Source organism: Lagenorhynchus albirostris, chromosome 15, assembly GCF_949774975.1.
Source record: "Lagenorhynchus albirostris chromosome 15, mLagAlb1.1, whole genome shotgun sequence".
Classification (NCBI taxonomy): domain Eukaryota; kingdom Metazoa; phylum Chordata; class Mammalia; order Artiodactyla; family Delphinidae; genus Lagenorhynchus; species Lagenorhynchus albirostris.
The window spans coordinates 68,396,037-68,406,041 of NC_083109.1; the positions used below are offsets into that span (position 1 = coordinate 68,396,037).

The window sequence follows — 10,005 nt, forward strand, 5'->3', positions numbered from 1 at the left end:
GAGGATCAGAATATTTTGGTGGGGGAAAGGGAGCAGGCAGGAAAAAATCTAGCATTCTATTAACTGGGTCAAAAGTTGCTGAGACATTGAGTAAATTGAGGACAGAAAATTGTCTATTCAAGTTGGTAACATGGAGATAGCTGAAGACTTTGACAAGAGCAATTTTGGTGGATTGGTGATAATGGAAACCAGATTGGAGTGTGTTAAGGGTGAATAAAAGTAAATAAACTGTGAAAGGGAGCACAGAAATCAAGCACCATTTAGATATGGGTCAGGGTTGGGAATCTATCTTGATTTTATGTTTGCTTTAAAAAAACAGAAACAGGAACCTGTAGATTATGTACACTGTTGGAGTGGTCCAGTTGAAAGGGAGAGAGGGGAATGGGATCCAAAGTGTATGTGAATGAATAGGTGACGATAGATTTTTACTTTTTTAAAGGAGGGAATAACGAGAAAGAAGATGGAGCAGATACATGAAGGCTTCTAGATTTTGGTATTGAGAGGATGAAGAGTTTCCTATCTGCCAAATTTTATTTTCCCAGTGAAAGGGGATTAGTAGAAAGAAAGGAGATGAGAAGAGGGAGGAGGTAAAGATATAAAATGGTCATTTTGGAAATAAGCATCTTGAAGAGAGAAGTAGTGTTGCTGGGCAAAGCAGAGTGCCTACTGAGAACAGAGAGCATGTATTTAAAATTGTCTCATTTTCTCCAGTAACATTTAAGTGCTTGGGTTCAAGAACCTGGAGATGGTGGAGTGCAAGTCGGGTGGAAGTTTTGCTGAACAAGTTCCACAGGGGAGAAAAGGGCGAGGATGTTGAAGGGGGTTTTAAGGGAATGATTGTCCAGGTGAGCCAGAGAATCCAAGCTGGACCAGAATGGGAATGGAACCAGGAAGGAATGATGGAGGATGAGTGAGTGGTAAGCTCAACAGAATAGAGGTTATGATGAGGTGAAAGACTGCATTCTTGGAGGTAGTCCAGCATCAGCATCACATGGGAGCTGGTTAGAAATGTGGAATATCAGGCCCCAACCTAGATATTCTGAATCCAAATCTGCATGTTAACAATCCTCAGGTGACTTGTATGTACACTGAAGATTTAGAAGCAATGATCTAGATTGTCTTGTGAAAAACAAATGGTGCTGAGAATTTCCTGGTGGTCCAGTGGTTAGGACTGCATACTCTCACTGCTGAGGGCCTGGGTTCAATCCCTGGTCGGGGAACTAAAATCCCACAAGCTGCGCGTTACAGCCAAAATAAGATAAACAAAATAAATGGTGCTATTCTGGGCAGAGTGAGAAGGTAATGAACCCCAAAATGTCACACTCACTTCTATATTTATTTTCCCTTTCAAAACAGATCTTGATTTAGCAGAAGTTCTTCTTTAAAATTTTGTCCTGGTTTTTATTTTATTTTAATTTTTATTATGCAATATCTCAAATGTATATATAAATATAGTGAAAACCAGTATACCAACATTAGTTTCAATCATTTTCAACTCATGACCAATCTTGTGTTCTCTATACCATCCCTCCACCCCACCCACTGCCGCCACCAAACAGGATTATTTTGAATCAAATCTTAGACATGATAAAATTTCATCTGTAAATATTGGAGTGCAAGTCGGGTTGAAGTTATGCTGAACAAATTCCACAGGAGAGAAAAGGGCGAGGACGTTGAGGGGGATTTCGAGGGAATGATTGTCCCTTAAAAGACAAGGGCCCCCTTTTAAAACATAACCACTGTATCATCACTGCTTCCCAATAAAATCAAGAATAAATTCTTATTATCATCAGATATCCAGATAGTGTTCACATATCTGCAGTTGTCATATTTGTAGTAATTTGTTTGTTTGAATTAGCATCCGAACAAGGTCTGTACCTGGCAATTGGTTAATATGTCTCTCACATCTTTTGTAATTTATAGGTTCCTGTTCATCTCTTCTTTTTCCTTGAAATTTTGTATTGAAGAAACAAGATGATTTGTCCTCTAGATTTTCCCAAAGTCTAGACTTTACTGATTGTTTGCTCAAGGTATCGTTGAATATGTTCCTCTAAATACCTCTAGGAAATTAGACCTAAAAAGAATTGCTTTCAAAAAAACTTTTATGGTGAAATGTATCACACATGAAACATGTATGTATAAATACATACATATATACATACAGCCTGAAGAATAAAAATGTCCTTGTAACACCTACCTAGTGCCTTAGAAGCCCTCCAATAACATCTCTCTTCATCTTCCCTAGAGGTAACCTCTATCTTGACTTTTATAATAGTAATTTTTCTGCTAGTTTTATTACATATGTGTGCATCCCTAACCAATATATTAGTTTTTCCAACTTTTTGAGTTGTAGATAAATGTAATCAGATCATAGATATTCTTCTATGACATTTATTTTACTCAATATTTTATTTTTGAGATTCATCTGTGTTTGTGTATGTTCATTCATTTTCACGGATGTATAGTAATCCACCAAGTGAATGTGCTACAATTTATTCATCCATTCTACTCTTGTTGGGCATTTGGTCTTGTACATGTCTTATGGACTTGTACAAGAATTTCTCTAAGCTATATACCTAGGAGTGAAAGTGCTGGATCATAGAGTATGCATAAGTTCAGTTTTACAAGAAAATGCCAAACTATATTCTGCAAGTTAATTTTTTTCCTTTCCTATCCTTAACACCTTTTAATTTTTGTTGTCATTGCCTCATTGTACCAGCTAAGCCTTCTAATACAATATAATAGAAATAGTGAAAGTAATTATCCTTGTCTCATTCTGATCTCAAAGGGAAAGCATTCAACATTACACAATTAAGTAACTGATTTTTTTTTTTGGTTGAATGGGGTTTTTTAGAATTTTATCTCTTATCACATTAAGAAAATTCCTATTTTTCTTTGCTTGGAGTTTTTAAATATGAATTGTTTTTGAATTTTATCGAATACTTTTTCTGTGTCTTCTGAGATGATAAAATGATTTTCCTACTTTATCCTTTTAGTGTAGTGAATTATATTGTTGAATTCTCCCTTTTTTTCCAGCTTTATTGACATATATATATACATTTGTTTAAGGTATACAATGTGATGATTTGATACACACACATATATATACTGTGAAATGATTACTACAATATGCTTAGTTAACACCTTCATTCTTCCATGTAATTACCTTTTTGTGTGTGTAGTGATAACATTTAAGATCTACTCTCTTAACAACTTTCAAGAATATAATGTAGTATTGTTAAGTCTAGTTACCAAAACTTATGCATCTTAGAGCTGGAAGTTTGCACCCTTTAACCAACATCTCCCCCATTCCCCGCATGCCCCAGCCCCTGTCAACCATCATTCTACTATTTTTTTTAAAAAATATTTATTTATTTATTTTTGGCTGCGTTGGTCTTTGTTGCTGCACGCAGGCTTTTTCTAGTTGCGGCGAGTGGGGGCTACTCTTCGTTGTGGTGCGCGGGCTCCTCATTGCAGTGGCTTCTCTTGTTGTGAAGTATGGGCTCTGGCGCACAGGCTTCAGTAGTTGTGGTGCACAGGCTTAGTTGCTCTGTGGCATGTGGGATCTTCGCGGACCAGGGATCGAGCCCATGTCCCCTGCATTGGCAGGCAGATTCTTAACCACTGCGCCACCAGGGAAGTCTCCATCATTCTACTATTTTTATGAGTTTGAATTTTTTAGATTCCCCATATAAGTGAGAACATGTAGTATTTGTCTTTCTCTGTCTGACTTATTTCACTTAGTATAATGCCCTTAGGGTCCATCCATGTGTTACAAAAGGCAGGACTTCCTTCCTTTTTATGGCTGAATAATATTCCAATGTGTATGTGTGTGTATGTGTGTGTGTGTGTGTGTGTGTGTGTGTATCACATTTTCTTTTTCCTTTCATACACTGATGGACACTTAAATTGTTTCCATGTCTTGGCTATTGTGAATAATGCTGCAATGAACATGAGGGTGCAGATAACTCTTTGAGACAGTGATTTCATTTCTATTAGATATATATTCAGACGTGGGATTGCTGGATGATATGGTAATTCTATTTTTAATTTTTTGAGGAATCTCCATACTGTTTTCCATAGTGGCTCCACCAGTTTACATTCCCACCAACAGTGCCCCAGGGTTTCCTTTTCTCCACAGCCATACCAACACTTGTTGTCTCTTGTCTTTTTGTTAATAGCCATTCTAACAGGTATGAGGTGATATCTCATTGTAGTTTTTATTTGCATTCCCCTGATGATTAGTGATGTTGAGCATCTTTTTATGTACCTGTTGGTCATTTGTGTGCCTTCTTTGGAAAAATGTCTATTTAAGTCCTTAGCCCATTTTTAAATCAGGTTATTTGTTATTTTGATATTGAGTTATACAATTTCCTTATATATTTTAGATATTAATCCCTGATCAGATAGATGGTTAGCATAATTGGGAAAAGAATTTGAAAAAGAATAGGTACATGTATATGTATAACTGAATCAATCTACTATGCACCTGAAATTAACAAAACATTGTTAACTGTATGCTAACGTAAAATAAAAAAAATTTAAAAGATAGTTAGCAAATATTTCCCCCCATTCTGGAGGTTGCCTTTTCATTTTGCTGATTGTTGCTTTTGCTGCACAGAAATTTTCAGTTTGATCTAGTCCCCCCTGTTGATTTTTGCTTTTGTTGCCTGTGCTTTTGTTGTCATATACTAAAAATTGTTGCTAAGACCAACGTCAAGGAGCTTTTTCCCTGTGCTTTCTTCTTGTAGTTTTAAAGTTTTGGATCTTCTATTTAAATCTTTAATCCATTTCCAGATAATTTTTGTGGGTTGTATAAAATAGGAATCTAATTTTATTATTTTGCATGTGAATATCCAGTTTTCCCAGCACCATTTATTGAAGAGACTGTCCTTTCCCTATTGAGTATTCTTGGCTCTCTCGTAAAATATTAGTTGACTGTATATGCATGGGTTTATTTCTAGGCTCTTGGTTCTTTTTCATTGATCTATGTGTCTGTCATTATGCCAGTACCAAACTGTTTTATTACTATAGCTTTGTAATAAATCAGTAAGTGTAATGCCTCCAGCTTTGTTCTTCCTTCTCAGAATTGCTTTGCCTCTTCAGGGTCTTTGTGATTCCATACACATTTTAGGATTGCTTTTTCTATTTTTGTGGAAAATGCATTGGGATTTTGATAGGGATTGCATTGAATCTAGAAATGCCTTTGGGTAGAATGAACTTTTAACAATATTAATTCTTTTGATCCACAAACACAGGATATCTTTCCATTATTTGTGTCTTCCTCAGTTTCTTTCATCAATGCTTTATAATTTGCAGTGTACAGACCTTTCACTTCCTTGGTTAAATTTATCCCTAAGTATTTTATTATTTGTAATGCTACTGTAAATGGGATTGTTTTCTTTACTTCTTCTTCGGATAGTTAATTGTTGTATAGAAGTACAACTGATTTTTGTAGGTTGATTTTGTATCTTCAACTTTACTGAATTCATTTATTAGTTCTAACTTTTTTTTTTGGTGGAGTCTTTAGGATTTTCTGTATAAAAGATTATATCATCTGCAAACAAAGACACTTTTATTTCTTCCTTTCTGATTTGTATGCTTTTTATTTCTTTTTCTTGCCTAACTGTTCTGTCTAGGACTTCTAGGACTCTGTTGAATAAAAATGTTGAGAGGGGACACCCTTGTTTTGTTCTTAATTTTATTGGGAAAGCTTTCAACCTTTTACTGTTGAGGATGATGTTAGCTGTGGGTTTGTCATGTACGGCCTTTATTATGTTGAGGTACATTCCTTCTATACCCAATTTGTTGAGATTTTTTATCATGAAAGCATGTTGAATTTTGTCAAGTATTTGTCTGCATCTATTGAGATGATCGTATGATTTTTATCTTTCATTCTATTAATGTGGTGTGTCACATTTATTGATTTGCATATGTTGAACCATCCTTGCATCCCAGACATAAATCCCACTTGATCATGTTGTATGATCCTTTTAATGTGCTGCTGAATTCAGTTTGTGAATATTTTGTTGAGAATATTTGTATCTATATTAATCTGTGAAACTGACCTTTGGTTTTCTTTTCTTGTAGCATCCTTATCTGGCTTTGGCATCATGGTCATGCTAGCTTGTGAAATGAACTTAAGAGTGTTCTGTCCTCTTCAACTTTTTGGAAGAGTTTGAGAAAGGTTGGTGTTAATTCTTTAAATATTTGTTAGATTTCATCAGGGAAACCATCTGGTCCTGGAATTTTCTGTGTTGGGAGGTTTTTGATTACTGATACAATCTCCTTACTTGTTATTGGTCTGTTCGTATTTTCTATTTCTTCATGATTCAGTCTTGTTAGTTTGAATGTTTCTAGGAATTTATCCATTTTTTTCTAGATTATCCAATTTGTTGGCATATAATTGCTCATAGTAGTCTCTTATGATCCTTTGTATTACTGTGGTATCAGCTGTAATGTCTCTTCTTTCATTTCTAATGTCAATTATTTGGGTCCTCTCTTTTTTTCTTAATTAGTCTAGCTAAAGGTTGGTCAATTTTGTTTATCTTTAAAAGAAACCCAGCTCTTAATTGTGTTATCTTTTCTATTGTTTTTCTGGTCTTCATTTCATTTATTTCTGCTCCAATCTTTGTTATTTCCTTCCTTCTGCTAATTTTGGGCTTAGTTTGTTCTTCTTTTTCTCGTTCCTTAAGGTATAAAGTTTTGTAATTTTTCTTTCTTTTTTGGGGGAGTGGTTCTTGTCATTTATTAAAATTTAATTTAATTAATTTTATTTTTTTAACATCTTTATTGGAGTATAATTGCTTTACAATGGTGTGTTAGTTTCTGCTTTATAACAAAGTGAATCAGCTATACATATACATATATCCCCATATCTCCTCCCTCTTGCGTCTCCCTCCCACCCTCCCTATCCCACCCCTCTAGGTGGTCACAAAGCACCGAGCTGATCTCCCTGTGCTATGCAGCTGCTTCCCACTAGCTATCTATTTTACATTTGGTAGTGTATGTATGTACATGCCATTCTCTCACTTTTTCCCAGCTTACCCTTCCCCCTCCCCATGTCCTCAAGTCCATTCTCCACGTCTGCGTCTTTATTCCTGTCCTGCCTCTAGGTTCTTCAGAAGCTTTTTTTTTTTTTTTTTTTAGAGTCCATATATATGTGTTAGCATACGGTATTTGTTTTCCTCTTTCTGACTTACTTCACTCTGTATGACAGTCATCAAGACAGTATGGTACTGGCACGAAAACAGACATATAGCTCAATGGAACAGGACAGAAAGCCCAGAGAGAAACCCACGCACCTATGGTCACCTTACCTTTGATAAAGGAGGCAAGAATATACAACGGAGAAAAGACAGCCTCTTCAATAAGTGGTGCTGGGAAAACTGGACAGCTACATGTAAAAGAATGAAATTAGAACACTCCCTAACACCATACACAGAAATAAACTCAAAATGGATTAAAGGCCTAAATGTAAGGCCAGACACTACAAAACTCTTAGAGGAAAACATAGGCAGAACACTCTATGACATAAATCACAGCAAGATTCTTTTTGACCCACCTCCTTTGGAAATGGAAATAAAAACAAAAATAAACAAATGGGACCTAATGAAACTTAAAAGCTTTTGCACAGCAAAGGAAAACATAAACAAGATGAAAAGACAACCCTCAGGATGGGTTCTTGTCATTTTAATTAGGTTCACCATGAAAAGCAATAACCTCAGCTAACCACTCTGCCTTCTTCTTTCACCAACTCCCATCTCCCTTCACATGCATACAGCATAGACACCCCAAAACCCTCCTCCCAATGATCCACCCCACTCCCATTGTGGGAAGAAATGTCACAAAATGAATTTAGCCTCTTTCACCCAACAGGAAACAGGATGAATGAAAATATCTTTATGAAGAGTTCTATGGTGCTGTTATCTTATAGTGGAGTCAGAGGCAGAGATAGAGGCTAAGGCTAAATGAAGCCCAGGGATCTCTTAGAGATCAGAATTTTCTGGGGGGGCACAGAGCCCATAGTTTGCCCAGAAAGGGGGATATGAATAAGAGGGTAGGAGCTAGGATGGGCTAGACTGAAAGTTTTTCTGAGTACTGTGAGGTTAAGGACACCTAAAAATTTATTCTCCTTCCTTTCCCCATGCATTCTCCAGCTCCCAGGTAGAAGGGTAGGGGGGCTCCTGAGCACGGAACAGTCACCAGGTTTTATCTGTGATTCCCAGAGCTTTAGGCAGGCAGTGAGTGAGGCACATGCGCTGGTGCTGCCTGCCCTCTTCCCTCAGCTCAGGGCTGCTTCTCTCTGCCTGTAAGCACTAGGTCCTACAGGTTGTCAGATAATGATACAATTCCCTTGACCACATCACTCTCATCCACCACTGCAAGCTGGTGAACCTCTGCTTCCACCAGCCTATTGATGATGGTCTCCAGAGTCTTGTGCAGGTAGCACTTGAGGACACATTTATAGTAATGGGACTGATGTCGCAGGGCTTTGGCTACAGATACACCTAGGTTGTTGTAGGTCTTTTCTGCTGCCTGATAGATAGCATCAAACTTGTAAAAGATGTTTACCACATGACCTTTCGCATTCACCACTGGCAGGGCTGAGAATTGGTGCTGTACAGAGATGCCCAGAGCCACATACAGCAGATCATAACAGTGTTGGCATAGAAGCTGATTTGTAGCTCTTCCAGAGACTTAGACGTGAACTCTGGCTTGGGAACTTAGTGATAAACAATTTGAGGAACTTGAGACTGCATTTGTGGATGAGGATGTACAAGATGTTGCCTGATTCTGGGTTAACAACTGGCAGCCTGTGGATCTTGTTTTGAATTAATGAAGAGACAGCATCAAACATGCTGGCATTAGGAGGAATGCAGGCAAGTGGTTTAAAGAAGTCCCATATGTACACCTCCTTGCAAGTTTCTGTCTTGTGTTCTTCCAACTCATAGATCTGTACCAAGGCTGATTTATAGTAACGGTGCAGGATATTGATAAAATCAGTGGTAGTCCACATGCCCACAAGTCCTTGCTTTTTGCTGTCCCAGAAAGGGGCAGCTTGTATACCATTAGTCACCAAAGCAAAGAAAGCTTTCTTCACCTGCAGGGAAGTAGCAAATACAACCAAATTGGAGCTTGTGAGAATCAAGTCATAGCAGCAAGAGACTCTATAAAGGAAGTGTATATGCTGTTGTTAGATTCTGGGATCTCTTGAGGACGCTCATTTTTCCAGAGTTGGAAACTCTCAAGACGTGGCCATCTGCATTGCAAGAGGCACTGGCTGGGTTCATTCACTTTAGGAACCTTGCTTTTTTTTTTTTTTTTTTAAATAGAGATGTTTATTGCATTAAACTTCCCTCTTAGAACTAGTCTTGCTGCATCCCATAAGTTTTGGTATGTTGTATTTTCATTTTTGTTTGTGTCAAGATATTATTTGGTTTCTCTTTTGATTTCTTCTTTGACCTATTGGTTGCTCAAGAGTGTGTTGTTTAATTTCCACACATCTGTGAATTTTCCAGTTTTCCTCTTGTAACTGATTTCTAGTTTCATATCAGTCAAAAAATATACTTGGTATGATTTCAGTCATCTTACAGTTGCTATTTGCTAGGTTTGTGTTGTACTCTAACATATGATCTATCCTGGAGAATGTTCCATGTGTGCTTTAGAAGAACGTGTATTCTGCTGCTGTTGGGTAGAATATTCTATACATGTTTGTCAGGTCTATTTGGTCTAAGGTGTAGTTCAAGTCCAACGTTTCATATTTATTTTCTGTCTGGATAATCTATCCATCATTGAAAGTCGGGTATTGAGGTCTCCTACTATTATTGTAGTGTTGTCTATTTCTCCCTTCACATCTACTGGTATTTGCTTAATATATTTAGGTGCTCTGATTTGGGTTGTCTATATATTTACAGTTGCTGTATTTTCTTTATTAATTAACCTCTTTATCATTATATAGTGACCTTCTTTGTCTCTTGTTAACACTTTTGACTTAAAGTCTAT

General features: G+C 37.0%; 1 pseudogene; it reads right to left on the reverse strand.

The window, feature by feature from the left end:
* Positions 1 to 8,289: 8,289 nt before the first annotated feature.
* LOC132505429 (5'-AMP-activated protein kinase subunit gamma-1-like) lies at positions 8,290 to 9,268 on the reverse strand (annotated as a pseudogene).
* Positions 9,269 to 10,005: the final 737 nt, after the last annotated feature.